Genomic DNA, 17980 nt, shown 5'->3' with positions numbered 1-17980 from the left:
GCCAGCCTCGCTTAATTTTAGTTTAATTTTAGTCATTTGATTCATTGTTCATATGAAAACATTGATTAGTGCAGCTTTAAGTAAAAGCAAAATGTCATTTTGTTGTACTGAACTTTTCCTCACAAAAAGGATCTGATTACTTCGCCCACTGCTGCTTACTCCCTCAGATAAGGTAATAAAATGCACCAAGTGCCTCCAAAGTGGGTCTGTTACATATCCAGCGCACAATCCCCCATAAAACCACACCTTGTTGTTTTTACACTTTGGTTTATATCAAATTTATGTGTGCCAGGCTAGCTGTCTCCCCCTGATTTCAGTATTTATGCTGCATGCTTAATCACCTCCTGTCTGCAGCTCTCTACTTAATGTATGAGCGTGGTATCAATCTTCTCATCCAACTCTTGGCAAAAGAGTGAATCAGCCTACTTCCCAAAATGTCAATTCAATTAAAAAATGACCAGAAAATAGAAAACACACAGCATGTTTTAAATGAATCTCGTGACAACAGTATTTATAACACTGTAAATAGTATTTGTAAGCTCTTTGTGAAAGGGTAGATTTTTGATCTATTAGTTCTCACAGTGGGAGCATTTTCCGAAGGAGTCTGGCCAGGTCATCTTTGCATTCTTCTTTGCATCTTTGCATTAGTCTTTAGTTCACCCTCTGTCAATTCAGGACAGCTTGGCTCTGATATTTCTGCCTGGAAACCAACAGTGAGACACAGTAACGCACAGCAGACCGTGCCAGGCAGTCTGTTGTATGAGTCTCAGGCTGACAGACGGGCTACCTGTTGGCATGGATCCCAGTCTGCTGACACACAGCGCTGTTCCTGCCAGTGCGTGTTAACAGACATCACATTTCACCGAAAAAATAGGCACAAAAACATCATCTACTCCAACTCGCCTTGCCTCGACCCCCCCATGACATCAGAGTTTCCATGGGAACCTGTCATGCCTAAACAAGGCCATGGGGTGGCAGCCAAGTCATGATGTCACTGACACTTCAGCGCGCAACTTTAATTAACTGCATATGGAGCTGAGTGAGGGGGGGCAAAAGAGAAAGACATGCATTGTTTTTGAGTGCAGTTAGTACAAATTTGATATTTATTGTGTCATGTTCCACAAGTGTTTTGGCAAAATGACTCAGCGTTAGCAAGGCCACCCAGACAAAGAGGAAGACAATATCAATACACACCTCCTTATCTATACCTCAAATACGCAGTAACAATAACAAGTCTGGAACAATGATCCTGAAACTTTTCACCCCTCTGAAAGGCAAACCCAGATCTTAAACTTGACTCAAACATCAGGATTAGCATGAATCTATGGCAGGAGACGCTGTGCCATTCATCTGATAGACCATCATTTCCAAGAGCTCTGTGACAGAGGAACATTGGTTGCGTTATTTTTTTTTTTTTCAAAGACAAAATTAAAAACATAGCAGCACAAGTGTAAGCACTGTTTTTTTTTGGTGTGTTTATCTGTTGTGTGTAGGCTGCAAATCTAAGCATGTCCGGCTAAATATTTTAATATTGACAATAATAAGACAGCATTACTTTCAAACACGAGGCATGTCATTAGCTAACTACAGCATTATGTGGCATTACCCATCATCACCAACTGATAGCTATGTTATCATACTCATTTCTCCCACCTCTTCCACTGGGTCAAGGGGGCAGCCCAGGACAGAGCTGGCCTACTTAGTCGGTCTCTTCAGTCTCTTCCTGTCAGCAGTTGAGATGCTGCTGCCCCAGCAGACCACTACAAGATGGCTGGTGTCACCACAGAGTCAATAAAGGTCCTCAGTCATGTACTCTGCACACCAAAAGACCTGAGCCTCCCCAGCAGATACTGTAGAGTCTACTCTGGTGTGTCTTATATAGTGCATTTGTATTATCAGTTGACTCCAGTTTATTATTCAGGGGAACATCCAGGGACTTGTAAGATTCCACCATCTCAATGTCCATTTCCTGGATGTTCACTGGCTATCAGTGTTTATGCACCTGCAGAAGTCCAAAACCAGCTCTTTGGATTTCCCTGCATTGACCTGGAAGTGGTTCCACTGGCACTAACCCACAAATCCCTCGATCAGTTGCCTGGACTCTCCATCATCTCCATCTGTGATGAGGTCGATGATTGCAGAGAACTTTTGTGCGTGAAGTCTGCAGTGTAGAGGGTGAAGAAGAAGGGATCCAGCACTGTTCCCTGCAGGGCCCCCGTGTTGCAGACAGCCAACTCACAGTCCTGTACCCTCATATACTGTGTCAGGGCTGTGAGTTTGACATGCAGACAACCATGTTACACTCGATAGTGAGGTAGTCCATGATTCATAATGTGATGAGGTCCGTGAGGGCTGCACAATATTGAATGGAGAAATAAAAAAAAACATGATTCTCACAGTGCTCCCAGCTTTTTCCAAATGAGAGAGAGAGGGATCTATGTAAGAGATAGATGACAATGTCATCTACCCCAACACCAGATTGACAGGCGAACTGTAGTGGGTTCATTGATGAATTTATTGTCTCTGCTGCTGCATGCGGCATATTAAGTGAATTTGGGCAGAGTGGGGGACACAGAGGCATGATGAAATTCACCAGAAATAAGACGAAGGGTGTTGTGCCTCATTAACAAGGTTCTCCTTTTAAAACAAATCAGCTTGAAATATTAAAAAGTCAGTTGGAGATGTCATTTTATAAGCAACTCATAGAATTTAGTGTTTGCTTACTCCAGCTAGCTACAGCTGCTAAAATCTGTAAGTGACAGTTGTCATTAGCTGCGGTTACATGGGCAATATTTCATGATCCCGATTAAAATCATTCTAATTAGAGATTCCAACTTAACTGTTTACATGGATGCTAAATAAAGTGATCCAATAAAGTAACCAACAAAGTCTATGGTTGTACGATGACAAATGAGAACCCTGCTTTTGTCTTCTTCAATGTTTAAAAGTTTACTGTGATTTCTGAGAGATAAATAAGTCACTGGCATTATAAACTGTATATGTGCTGTGTGATAATGAAAAGGTCGACATGCATAAGAGTAAGGGGGGCTTTGCGACCAGCCAACTGACTTTTCCCTTGGATGAGTAAAAGTTCCATTATTAAATGACAGGGGAATAGGCAGATGAGGGATAATGTGAAGAAAGGTGAGCGACATAGTGTGAGAGTCTCTGGGAAACTTTGGGGAGGAAGGATGCTGCACAGACGAAGGGAGGCGGGGGAGTGATGACAGAAACCTGAGATTTGAACCGATCCAGGCAGAGCACTGGGGAGGAGAAGATGTGTCAGATAAACATTTTTGGGAGGATTAAAGACAGCAGCAGGATGGGATTTGTGTATATCTGAAAAATCAAACAACCTCACGCGGTCACTTTCATTGTCAAGGTTTGGTATACATGTATGCTCCAGCATCATCCATGTTTGCCTTCAAAAGGAAAAAGAAGCTCTCTGTCGGGTTCACATTAATCAGCCTGCTCTCTCAACTCAAGAGGCTTTATTACTTTATTGTTTTCTAAGGAAATGTGGATGAAATTACCCAACATGAGCCATGAAGCCTTTCCATCACCGCTGTGTGTGGATCATACTGTACATGTAACTGAAGCCAGCAATAAAATGTTTTATGCTCCAAATGGTTCCAGGGAGTTTTTTCTTAACACATTAAAAGTGGTCCCTGAGCCTCTGAGCGTTACAAGTGTGCAACATGTTATAGAGGAGACGGGAGGAAGATGTAGGTCAGAAAGAAATAGGACTTGGGAGGGGTGAGGGTGTGAAGAGGGAGGGCAGGAGGAGATGGACGGAGAAGGGGTCCACTTTCTGCAAACCTCCTGAGACCACTGGCTTACCATAATTATAATCCTGCAATGTCTGCTGCCTTCCAACATGCACACAAACACATTTGTCTTCCTGTGCTTCTGAAGAGTTTGTTGTCACTAACCAGAAACATGTGGGTTTGTCCATAACTAGAAACAAAACGAATCTCCATTGTTGCAGGGTGATGGCAGAGAGAGTCCCGCACATAACCCCCGTTAAAACCAGAATTTTGGGTCTGAATTCTACAAACAGAATATATATAATTAATAGTTAATTACTGAGCTTTATTGATGCTGGTACGCTGTTTTTTGTTACCTTTCAACAGAGCCAGGCTGCTGCCTCCCTGTTTCCTGTCTTCATGCTAAGATGCTAAGATGCTGACTGTAGCTTCACATTCATCTTAAACACATTCACATTTAAATACACTTTCATCTTAAAAGTGTATTTAAATGTGTCAGATAAACATATCTTAGTCGTATTTATCTTCTCATCTATGAAAATGACAAACCGTATTTCCCAACATGTCAAACTATTCTTTAACATTTGCGAAATGATCATGGTAGACATGGCACTGTGTTTAATTCTTCAATATTTTACATGCAGGTCTGTCTGTCTGTCATCGTCAGCGTTGCAGTTGAAGTTGTTAAATGTCATTTTACAATGCTGTGAGCCTCACAAACAAAGTCCATTCACTGTCATTGCATTGGGATGGAGGCTAAAATCTCAGAGACAAATATCTCCACTGCTGGACAAATAAAAGCAAAGCTGTCTTCATTTTCAGACGGCAGCACTCAGAAGACAACTGCTATTTTCCACTGGCCGGCTGATGCAGAGAGATCTCCAGAGAGGAGAGTCATATCAGTGAGACAGTGAACAGACTGAAGGAGACACTCTGTGAATGAGCCTGGACTGGGGGACAGTGTCAGGATTAGATAGGTGTGGAAGTGGACAGGCCCCTAATGTCAACAGTACAGAGGATACAGGGGACCACAATGAGGATGTGACCTCAAGAACTGGATGGACTTTGGGAAGTAAAGTGCATGTGGATAAACAAGAAGAGACCCTAAAACACACGCAAAGTTACACGTACACACTTTTCATTTTACAACATCTATATTTCTTATGATTGTCACTGCCTACATTTTTGCTCCTGCCTCATGTCCTTACATTGGACCATTTTTGCCACCAAAAAAACTCCTTTTCCCTCACACACCTGCTGCCATGTAGTTAATGGCTAAATTCCAAATAAACACACAAACACAGAGAGGGAGAGAGTCACACTTTTTCCCAGGAGCCAGTGAACTTTGAACACACAGTGATAAATGATGACTGATTCTTAAACAAGTGTACGTGTGTGTGTGTGAGATTGCAACATGATGTCATTCACCCACACTGAGCCAAAATACATCTCAGTCATATCCATCAATTGTTCTTTCTCTGCAATCTGTACACACACACACACACACACACACACACACACACACACACACACACACACACACACACACACACACACACACACACACACACACACACACACACACACACACACCTACCATATCAAACCTTACAACGTTACCAGATCAGGGCTTTGGCTGGCAGAGAGGACCTCATTCACCATTACATCACCCTTTCCTTGTCCAAGCCCTAGAGCTAAACACACGCACGCACACACACACACACACACACACACACACACACACACACACACACACACACACACACACACACACACACACACACACACACACACACACACACACACACAATCAGCTGCACATACACTCACGCATACATGAACAGAACCAATTAGCAGGGTTTTCAGAGAACATCCATCACAGCAAGCCATTTTTTTTCTCAAAGTTTAAGTCTGGAAATACAGCATCATTAGCAGCAGAATAACATGTAATCTGTGAGCCCTTCCGAAAACGCAGCAGGAGATTTGTCAAAGCTGCTGATTTTAAACAGACGTTGAAACACTACCATGCCACTGATGCTGATGTCAGAAGCAAGGCCAACATTTTGTTCTCAAGTCAGATGTGAAGAACCATTCAAAGAACACAGCTAAGGACACGTGTTGGTTTTCAGCTGTGAAGAAAATGTTTTTGCATGTCAAATGAATCATTGCATGTGATGAAACAAAAACACACATGCGAGCACAGTGTGGAAAAAATGCTCTCATATGAAAAACAACACAACACAAAATGTGTTCTGTTCACATTGACCTGTTGGTTTCAGCATGTGAAATTTTTAATGTCACTGTTCAGGGTGTGTTCATGCCAATGAAATCCAAAATATGACTAGATTTCATGTCTTCCCTCAATTTTCAGGATGAAATGGTCTCTGACAACACAGTATTGAAGCACGTCTTTCAAAAATACTTATACAGGTGAGGCACGATGTTCTGAGGTGGTTGGAGAGCACAGCGCTCAGATGGTGTGAGTACTGGCATGGAGAGCATGTGGTGATGGAAGCATAGGTGAAGCTAGGTGGTGATGGTTGAGGGTTGGAGGCAAGAGGCTGGACGGCGTGGGGGCAGAAAAGCTGGAGCTGGAGATCAGTGCTGGTGAACTCACTGATCCAAAAACACAAAGGCAAAAAGACACAGGTGATGAGACACTGGAGAACATACACTTGATGATAACAAACACTAGTAACACTGGTAGCTGGCCAACTATACCACTAAGCAGCGTAAACCATTTGGCGATGAGTCTTCTTCTTCTTCTTCTTCTTTGAGGTTTTACGGCAGCTGACAGCCACAGTGTTGCATCACTGCCATCTTTGGTTTCACTTTCCATCTTTATCCAGTAAGGGGAGATACTGTAGCATCTCAAGTCGTCCAGTCCAGTCATCCTTAGAAAATGGAATATCTATTTCTTCCATTGCTCATTGTCCCCCCACTCCAATATAGTGTATTCTATTTGTTGTTCTTCACCTGCCCTTATTTTCTGCCATCATTTCTCATCTCTCTTATGCAATTTTCCTGCATGATATGAGAATATGCTCTACAGTCCTCAGCCTCATGACACTGATTGCAAAGGCCTGTTGGATGTTTTCCCACGATGAATAGTGTGCTGTTAAGGTTATGGTCAATTCTCAGTCTGCTTAGTGTGACCTGTTTCTTCCTCTTGTGTCCCATACTTCTTGTTATACCCACTCTGTTTTGTATTGCATGTAGATGTCTCCCTTTTGCTGCATTGTCCCAATGCTGTTGTCACTGTTGTGTCATTTTTCCTCCACACTAAGCCTTTCCTTTCTAGTTTTGACTAGAATTTAATACTGACTTCAACCATTTCTATTTTGACTGCTTCTTTGCTAGTTTGTCTGCTCTCTCATTTCCCCGGACACCTGAGTGTGCTGGAACCCACATGGATGTTACATTTATCCCTTTTCTCACTACTCCTGAGTTGGTGCTCAAGATTTTGTAGAGCAGTTCCTCGTGACTTCTGGCTGTTCCTGAAGTAATGCTTGTAAGTTCTGACACTGAATCACTGCAGATTAGTGAATGACTGAAGTTAACCTGCTTACTCCACTCTAATGCCAGTAGAAGAGCATATAGCTCAACTGCATATATTCAAATAATCTGATGTTCTCTTGGTGAATCCTATTTGGTAACTGAGCACAGCAACTGCATGGCGGTGAGTCTTCAGCAGCCCATGGTCTTTATACTGTGCTGATTGTGATGAGTCCCAGCTGAGAAGGGGCCAGCTCCCAGCCACCTGGAGAACCACACCCAGCCTCTGCTAAACAAGGAAGCACGGGCAACACAGCCCCACACCTCTCCACAGCACACAATTAACAAAAGTATTTCAAACCACTACAGATATCATCATATTAAAGGTGCATGACACGAACAACTTACATCTGATTCATACTGAATCACCAAACTACAAAAGCAGATGTGGAGTGTCACACATGGCAAGAAATATGAACAAAGGATTATTTTTATTTTATTTATTGACGTAAAATACAAGGCAGCGTGCCGAAGTTAGGTGTGGAATGTGATCACAAAAAAAAAAAAAAAAGACAATCTCAAGAGTCATTAGAGCTCCAAACATGCTAAATTGAATGAGCTGCAAGGACAGATGCTCTTGGATAAAGTTAATGCTCTAGTTTGGATGCCTGACAAGCAGCTTTCACTGGACCACATTCTGACAGACACAGTGTTATTGTCAGGGTCTGCACTTTCCCCCACCTCCTATTGTGTTCTTGTGTTTTCCTTCCCCTTTTTCTCCTGTCTGTCCTTCCCCTGTCTGTTGTGTGTCTGTGTTATTGCAGGGCATGACTGGCAGATCTGGTCCGGCCTCCTCTTCTCCTGAGCACACCTTCTCTCAATCATTCAGTCAAGACTCACCTCCTGCTGCAGTATATAAGCACCAGCCTCCAGCAGTATTCGTTGAATCGCCCGTCCGTCCTTGTGGTAATGACTGATGCTACATTTACACGTAGCAGGGTGTTTAGGAAAATGGATATTTTGGCCCCTTCGTTTTCAAAAATAACATTGTGCACACAACATCGTTTTCAAAAATGTTGTTGTTTACGTGAACCCGGCTAAATACGCTGTCGAGTGCATCATAACTATGCCAAACCTATGGGCGCGAGTGTAAACATAGGACGCTCACATGACGTTAAGAATTTTCAGTCACATGTTGTGACATTTCGGAAGCTAAAATGCCGTTTAACCCTGTTTACAAGCCAACACATAACCAACGTTTTCAGAAATCTCCACTTTGGCCAGAGTTTTTAAAAATGATCATTTTCCATGAAAAACTCTGTTTGCGTGTAAAGAGAGGCCAAACATGAAAACATATGCATTTTTGCTAAGTGTAAACGTAGACTCCAGCAAACCTGAAACCTCGTTCAGGACAAGAATTTGTGAAGGCGTGTCTTGTTGCTGCTGTGGAGCTGCTAGCATCAGACAAAGTAAAACTGTTCCAAAGTGTCAGTTTGTCTGGAAAAATTCATAGAGATGAAGGAAAACCTGACATGGAAACTCAATGAGTAAAAGTTTGTGATTCAACCTTCATGGTGGACGTCATCAAGTACCTGAACATCAAGCTCCATGACAGTTGGCTCACTCACACCTTAAACTACTCTATGCATACACATGTACAACCACATGTCACTTCCACTGCAGCACACAGTATAACAAGATATATTTCCATTTATTCAGGCTCTTATAGTTTATCTAAATGTTGTGTCAGGGATGAACATAAAATTCTACTGGTGTTTTCATGTGCCTGTAAATCCAGCTGAATCACATGCTTCCACAGACAAGACCATACATTGCATCACATCACCTTGTATCTCTGTAAGGAGTAATGTAGTCCAGTGACTCATGGTGGGATCTGTAAACACTGCATGTTGGAATACTTCTAGATCAACCCTTCATTGACCCTCCGTCCTCTGCAGGCTGCTGCCGCTCACTGATTTATACCACAGGGGAGGAGAGTTCCAGTTCCACATATATGTAAAAACCTGCAGAGATGTGAAAAAGGTCAGAATCTATATTATTTTATAATTTAAATCATTTTGTCAGGACATTTGCACTGTCTTGTGCCTACTCATGTTGCTTACCATTTTTGGTCTAACGTTAATAAACAGTACTCTGTTTGTACAGAAAAACATCCTGGGTTGCTTCAACTGTTAGAGTGGAAAATTCAGCTGTGCTCCCTTTGGGTTGCACAGTGTAATGTTGTTCAAAAGCATAATATTGAGATGCATTATTTCAGTAGTGAAAGTAATATTAGAATCCAAGGGGCTGCGCTGGTGGAGGCAAGCTGCTTCAGGAACCCAAGAGATAATGAATTGAGATCCGTGAAGCCCAGTTTCAGCACTGTCTTGTAAAGCTATGAGATGGGATTTTACAACTCTGACAAGTTATCATTCACCAGATAATTAGTGGGATTACTGCAATTCATGTTACATAGTAATCCACCAGGAATGTGTGCGTTACATACTGTAAGTAATAATCACCAGCTACTCATCACAGCTGCCATGGAACATTAAAGCTACTGTTATTTAATGACTCAATCTAGACAACCATGTTTAGGTTTTGGTGAGGTCTTAAACGGTGATGTGTGTGGATCAAATCAGCGAATGAATAAATTACGAGAACAGAGACCACACTAACCAGAGAAGGGTGTGAAAACATAAAATAAGATAAACAGGAAAAAACAAATGACACAAACATGAGTGGAGGAGGAAGAATGAGACAAACACGTCTCCTGGTTTCTCTGTCGTGACAATGAGTTGTGTCATTTCTAATTAACCAAAACACAAGTGTTGCAAAAGAACCCCCCCCCCCCACACACACACACACACAAACACATAGTCAGCGTGCGCGTGGGTCTGTCTGTTCCATCTTCTAGCAGTACAAATGAGGTCATTCTGGATGAGTTTTATCAGGGCCCTGGAGAGCCAATAAATCAGGAGTGTGTCTTTACACCATGCATATATGTGTTTGTGTGTGTGTGTGTGTGTGTGTGTGTGTGTGTGTGTGTGTGTGTGTGTGTGTGTGAATGTGTGTGGGTCTCTGTCTATGTTAGTGTGAAACAGAGACACGCCAAAGGACACAGACATGCAGAGAGAGAACGTCCCTTCTTGCTGTTTAAGAGTCTGGGAATCCTGATGACCTTTCCTGTGTTACGCTATTGGGGCACTCCAAACACACGTGCGCACACGCACACACACACACACACACACACACACACACACACACACACACACACACACACACACACACACACACACACACACACACACACACACACACACATCTGGCCTCCTCATTACAAATTACACTGTCAGCAGGCCTTACAGTGTGGTTGCTACATGCTGTATCACCACAGTATTTTTTCTGCTCTGAACCTCCTACCCTTCACTTATTTAAATCATATCTCAGTATGGGTCCATCCTGAATACCAGCTACTCATAAAATCAGCGATGGATTCCACTTAAGTATTATTTTGACATCTGCTTTTAAATTATAGTGTACAACCTGTGGAGAGATGCTGTTTGGAAGAGAAGACCTCAACCTCGCCTTTTTTTTTTTTTTCTTTTTTTTTGGTCATCAGTCTTCCTGCTGACGCTGCTTCTCTTGATAATCTAATCAGAGAAATGTTGGACTGAGCAGGTTGGAGTGAGGGAGGTTTCCACACAAGTCTTGGAAAATGCATACTGTAGACATCTTTATGTCAGAACTAAGCTATTCTCATACATACCCTGGATAAGTGATGAAGAAGCGGGTCTTTTTGTCCATACTTAGAAGAGGCCTCAGATGTGGTTGATGTGTTTCAGCTGGACAGGAGACAGATCTTATTTGTTGCTGCTGAGCTGAGGATAACTCAAAGAATCATCTAGAGCTATTCCTTATTGCAGATATATAGTTTATATAGTAAGTGTGTTGCATCAGTTATTGACTTTGTGGGACTTTAAAGTGTGACCCCCCCCCCCCCCACACACACACACAACCACCCACCCACCCACACACACACACACACACACACACACACACACACACACACACACACACACACACACACACACACACATGCACACACAGGCACACACACATTTGATAAGCCTCATACTGCATGGTGCCACCTGGGCGCAGCAGAAACAGGCGAGTAGACACAGAGCAACATTAGCATTCATTCATTTCGAATCATGTTTCTGGCTGATTGGTAAGGCTGATATTCACTCTCTTCTAGCTCTGCTTTGGTTTCCACCATCTCCTGAGAGAAATATCTGGCTGTGCATGCACATGTTATCCATTTCCACTTGACATCAGAAAGATCTAACGTCCCCTCGGAGTGTAAGAGCTCCATTGAGAGCCAGCTGGCACCACAGGCAGCTCAGAGTTCAGTTTTCAAATGCTGCTGACCAACACGAGGAGCGATCTGTGAAAGTGTTGACATCAACAAACAACACTTTTACAAAGCAGACAGCGGTAGTCATGGATCCCCTTCGTCATCTGACCCTTTACTTTTTCCCTCAGTGGACGCCAGCACCTTCGAACTATCCATGACATGTTGAAACTCAGTCGTACCCTGAGTGTGTTTACCCTACGTGCCCTGGAAGTGTGTGTGTGTGAATGTGCTTAACACTCACTCAAACCTGCAGCCCGAAGCAACCACTTTAAAAGGTATGGCACACAATGAAGACATTTAAGACTGAGACGCGTGTATGAGGGGCAGTTAGGCACACACACACACACACACACACACACACACACACACACACACACACACACACACACACACACACACACACACACACACACTCTCTCTGACACACAGTCTCTAAGGTCCACTATCAATTACAGTTATTCCCCTCCAGTTTCCATGTAAACACAAACAGAGAAACACAAGTTAAAAATACTCATAGTGTCATTCATCTCAATATGACGCAAAACAATTCTGTCTCAATCACATCCCGCTCTGCTGCCCAATAAGTCACCAAAGCTTATCTCTAGAATGTCACCACATAAATCAAATGGCTTTGTTGTGATCGTGCTACACATGCACAATCTTTTTTGGAAACAGTTTCCCAAAAACACTACCAAGAAATTCCCCTGTGAACTGATCCGACAGTTTTCTTCGAACATTTTCATGACGCTGTCTGCATAGCTATGCAGTGACACGTCCTCGTTTTACGATCTGACTTAAATGTTGGTTTGCGGCATGCCATATAAATCATATTTCACTCTCTCTCTCTCTTATGCAACTATGGTGTTTCAACATGAAAACCCAGAGCGTCTGTAGCTGCTGGCTGATAGCAGCACACCATCAGCCTGGCCAGAAACTGCATGCATGAGATCATTGCCTCCAAGCTGCTGCATGTATTTTTCTTTTTTTTATTAGTTGGTGAAACTTCATTCAACCTGACCTAACAAAAGAAACTGGCAGGGCAGAGAGTTGAGTTTGAACATAAACTGCATGAGTCAAGGTCTGTCAGCGAGAACAGTGATGGCAATTAGCTGCTTTACTTTTCCAAACACCCTTTGTGTTAGACATCAGCCTGGTGTTATTCCAGATCTGTCACAGCAACTCAGGAGAGGAGAGCCAGACGGTCGGACGGTCATTAGAGCTGTTTATTATTCAAATATCATCAGAGCGCTGCACTTCACTCCGAGCCGAAGTCAAGAGACAGAAACAGAGGAATGAACAGCCGGGAGGAAGGCATTTGTGGTGAGGAGGAAGAAGGAAAAAGGAGATGGGGAGAAAAGAGGAGAGTTGAAACCACAGACAGATGAAAGCTCAGAAAGACCATCACACAACACACACACACACACACACACACACACACACACACACACACACACACACACACACTATCCCAAAACACAGTGAATTTTCCATTTGCTCTACGTGGATCTTCATTATGCATGCAGGAGTTAAGTATGTAGCCAGCAGTTCGGTCACAGGGACTTATGACCACACACTCATGCACGCACACACACACACAAACACAGATGGGACCTTCACTGCTCTTGACGTGAAATTTCCACTGAGTTTAGGTTACCAGTTTATTGCTGGGACTCAGCGGGATCAGAAGGTCAGTCTCCAAACCTTAGATACACAGTGACACAGCCACCCTTTATCTAACAAGCCAATACCCTCCATATCTACTGACAGACGCACTGAATATGTAATAAATGTGTGGTCAACTCAACTCAACTCAACTCAACTCAACTCAACTCAACTCAACTCAACTCAAACTTTATTTATAGAGCACATTTAAAACTGGGGTTGACCAAAGTGCTGTACAGAGTAAAAGGATAAATTATAAAATGACCCAAACAATGCAGCAATTACAATAAATAAAACAATAGTAAAAACATAAAAACAATGCAGTAAAATAGGATAAAATAAAATAGAATAGAATTAAAATTAAATTAAAATTAAAATTTTGCCAGGAGTCCACTTAGAGTTGATTAAAAGCCAGGGAGAAGAGGTGTGTCTTTAGGGAGGATTTAAAAACCTCAATCTATCCCGCGGAGCGGATGTGCCAGGGCAGGTTGTTCCAGAGCCCAGGGGCTGCCGCCACAAATGCTCGGTCACCTTTAGTTTTTAGCCTCATTTTTGGGGCGGCCAGTAGCTTGCCACCACAGGGGTTAACTGGTACAGACGAAGAGGAACAACCTGACATGATTTTCTTTCCCAGCTGACAAAATGTGCCACTCATTTATCACCAGGTAGAGCTCACAGATGTAATTAAGTTCTTCAAAATGAAATCGTCTAAGCAGGCATTTGGCTGACTGGAGGGCATCATGGAGCAGGGGGATGGGTTGCTAACCCCGTTTCACACAATATGCTTTTAGAATTGCAAAGAATAGTTACAAATCTTTAAGACACACACACAATAGGGCATGATCTGCCTGTATTAGAACAGTAAAACTATTTCTGGTCCTTGAACAGTTGCACTGATTTTGAACACGCTTTTAATCAACGATTCATTACATCGTTTGACTGCCAGCTTTGAAGATTAAGTCAGGTTACAGCTGCACAACAGAGCACTCTTTGTTAAAATCACCACAATGACTGAATTGATACAAAAATTACATATTCATGTACCTTAATAATACAAGCAATCCATGAAAGTTGTACACTGTTAAGTTCAGGTCAAACAGTTGGTGATAAAAGGTTAAAACAAGACGGCTAACCCAAACCAGTTTCTAGCCACGCTTTGGTTTATGACCAAATAAACTGCAGAACTAATGACAGTCCCATCAGCCTCAGCTGCTCTTTGAGTTTAGTTAGGAAATGTTAACATGATAACATACTAAACTGGTGAACATAAATATAAACAGTCATGTATAATAGTCCTGTCTATTCTTTAGCTTTATTTGTTCAGCTTTGTTGTCCTTGTTGTTAGCTGTTATGTCTATCTCTGTGTAAGTACAATAAAGAGAGCAATGACAGAAACATTGAGTGTGTTAGCATGCTGACATTAGAGGAGATCATCATTATGCCTCATATAGTCTCGTATAGCTACACGTGTGGCTGTAGACTCTCACAGTGCATCCATGTGGTTTTGGAGTAATCAGAAAAATTAGTTCCTGACAGGGAAATTTCACATGAGCATCCCTTCAGTAACAACTTCGGCATAAATTTTGGATGGCGACTTCCTGACTTTGACATCAAAGATGCAGACACATGTCATATAAAGGTAGATGTGTGGTTGATGGTAAGAAACTTTTCAGTAATTCACAAATTGCATATCAATTTTTCGCTCACATGTCATTTGTAATATCGTAGGAGGTTGTAACCACTAGTTGCTGTCCACATGGAGTGACCAGATTATTTTGAAAACTTTAAATGCAACACGTCTTTCCACATCAAAACTTAAAAGCTCATAAGCACATCAAAGCCAGAAGAACAACTTCCCAAACTGGAAAATGGGACCAACCCAAGAGCAGGATCGTCTTCTTGAATCTTGATTTATTACATTATCACAACATTTTGTTAAGGTTGCACCTTCAGGACAGGGTGTTCTTTTAGAAAATGACCACAATGCTGAAAAGCTGTCAGGCTGATCTTTCATTGTGTTACTTTATCATATTCATTCACTTTTCATAGTACTCACAGTCCTTGACAGCTCCACATAATGCGGGGTAGAAGTGAGGTTGGTGAAGGCTAACCTTTGAAGACAGAAACTGTACTGAGAGAGATACTCAGGTTAAATAAAAATGTCATGATTAAATCATAAAAAGGACTGATGGCTCTTTATTTAACCAACACACTCATGTTGCTATTTTTCTGGTTACCTGTAACAGCACACCTGGAAAACCTGGAAAGATGATTGATAAGGATCTAGCAGTCAAGCAGAGTACAGCTCGAGCAGCATTAAATCATCTGCAGCCTCCTGCATAGTTTATTGTTCTCTGTGCAGTTACTGTACAACATCCAGGGATTAGAGTGCGTGTGCCTCACTACATGCTGGATAACCAGCACCGGCCCTGGCTTGCCTCCTGTCTCACAAACCGGTTTATCGTTTCAAGATCCATGACCGGATAAAGTCACTGTAATAACACAGAACTGATGAAATATGTAGTGTCCCAACAGCCACGTTTGTCTGTTTCTAAGGAATCATCTCCGGCAATGAACAGTTACTGTTTCACCCAGACCTCAAACTACGTGACTAGCAAATTCTGTACAGTAAAGTGAGGCTTTCCCAGCACAGCTTTACACTGTAACTGTAAACCAAACCAGAGCCGGCCCACAGAGGACTTCCGTGGTCGCTGTTTGAGGACTGATAGCAATGTAGATGTGTTTTTCCCCCGCTGAAGCTGCCACAGCCAATATTTCTGCCTGTTTTTACTTTTTCTAAATCAGACAGTTTCCCCTCTGTATTTTTGTGCTGTCAGTGTGGAAACCCCTTTGAACCATTCACACACACCACGGGAAGTTATATGATCTGTGCAGGCAATTCAGTCTTCTGAAGTATTCTTTCTGAGTGACATTGAGCATATTATTTAAACATGTCTTTGGCCAGGGCATGTTTGCCATCTAGACATTTTAGATAAATACATCCTGTACGTCAAAAGATGGTCTTTGCATAGTAATTTTCTCTGGAATGATGTGTCATATGTAGGAATGTTTAGGTGTTGCACAATGCAGCATGTACAGCCAGAAAAGAGGCTCTGAGTGTTCGACCACCAAATCACTGTGTGGTGTTCATCTGAGGCATTAGAACAGGAGGAAATCTGGATGGAGCTGAGAGAGGACAGTAACTGACACCTGTCAGTCAAAGAAGAAGAAGAAGAAGAAGAAGAAGAAGAAGAAGAAGAAGACTCATACTTTTATTATCACATCACACTACAGTACATGTTGCACACTACATGCTTCACGCCATGCTTCCCATGAAATTAATTCCTCCGCATTTGACCCATCCTGGTCGTCCTTCCTCCATGGCAGAACACTTAACATTCCCTTAAAGCTGAACTCACCAATATTTTTACATTAACAATGAACATGACTTGCAAAGGGCATCTGTGGTCATGAATCCAAATGCACTTCTGCCTTAGCTTGTGTCCATGGTTGTGGCCACTGTTTTGAATGCAGACAGAGAACAATATTGTAGTGTTTCTTGCAGTGATGCACCCAGGAGACAATAATATTGATAATAGGTGCTTTGGAGAGGGCAGCAATAGAATTTTGCAGCACTAATGGAAACAGAAGCTTTGGCATGAGAATGAAGGCAAAATGATCTCCACTGCTGGTTTATTTATTTATGGTAATTAGACCAAGGTATCTGAAAGTGCTACATTAGCACTGTATCTTGAAATGCTGATGGTATCTGGTCATGTGACCTGCATTGTTGATCTTTGAATTGATTGTTTGCATGTGTCTGTGTCTTTAGTGGTGATGGATGATTTTAATGGATCCCTATAAGCCAAAATAAAACCAAACCAAATCTCTTCCTTCCATCACTGTGGAACACTCTGCCGTGTATTGTCCAACTCAGCATGGTAGTGTGAGTGTTTTTTAGTCCCCCGTCTTCTCTCTGGCACACTGCCTCCCAACAATTTCAGGAGTCGCACTCTGAAGCTTTCACTTGTATCATGATAGGCTCAAATTATAGCTTATCAACTTTATAGTGCTGAATCAGAACGAGAAAAATAAGGTGTGCCAAGCTCAGAAGGCTACAGCTGGTTTTCAGTGTCAGATACATATTTAATCTATATTTATGGAAATAGAGATATCTGCTCAGACTCAGGCACCCGATATTAAAGGTCATCAGTCAGGACTAAAAAAACTTGACTGGGACACTCCTAGTTTTTGGGAGCTGTCTGTGAATCAGGGCTCTTTTTTTTGCTTTGTAATCTGTTTTTTTAGGACATTTCTGCCTTTTTCTCCCCAGCTCACCCTCCTGCAGATATAGAGCTGATTTACTCTGTTTGCCTTTTCTGAACATACCTGGGCCACACACACACACACACACACACACACACACACACACACACACACACACACACACACACACACACACACACACACACACACACACACACACACACACACACACTTTCTCTTTAGGGCACAGGGTGCTGGCAGCTCACACACAAGCACACATCTGGTATCAGTCTAAGCAAAGCTGTGTTTATCCCTGTGAATGGACTCAGACCTGACTGACCAGTTTAGGTGTCCTCTGTGTGGACTCCAACTT

This window comes from Chaetodon trifascialis, chromosome 9, assembly GCF_039877785.1.
Source record: "Chaetodon trifascialis isolate fChaTrf1 chromosome 9, fChaTrf1.hap1, whole genome shotgun sequence".
In the NCBI taxonomy this organism is placed as follows: Eukaryota; Metazoa; Chordata; class Actinopteri; order Chaetodontiformes; family Chaetodontidae; genus Chaetodon; species Chaetodon trifascialis.
The sequence above is the reverse complement of the archived record's forward strand: the minus strand, read 5'-3'. Positions refer to the sequence as shown.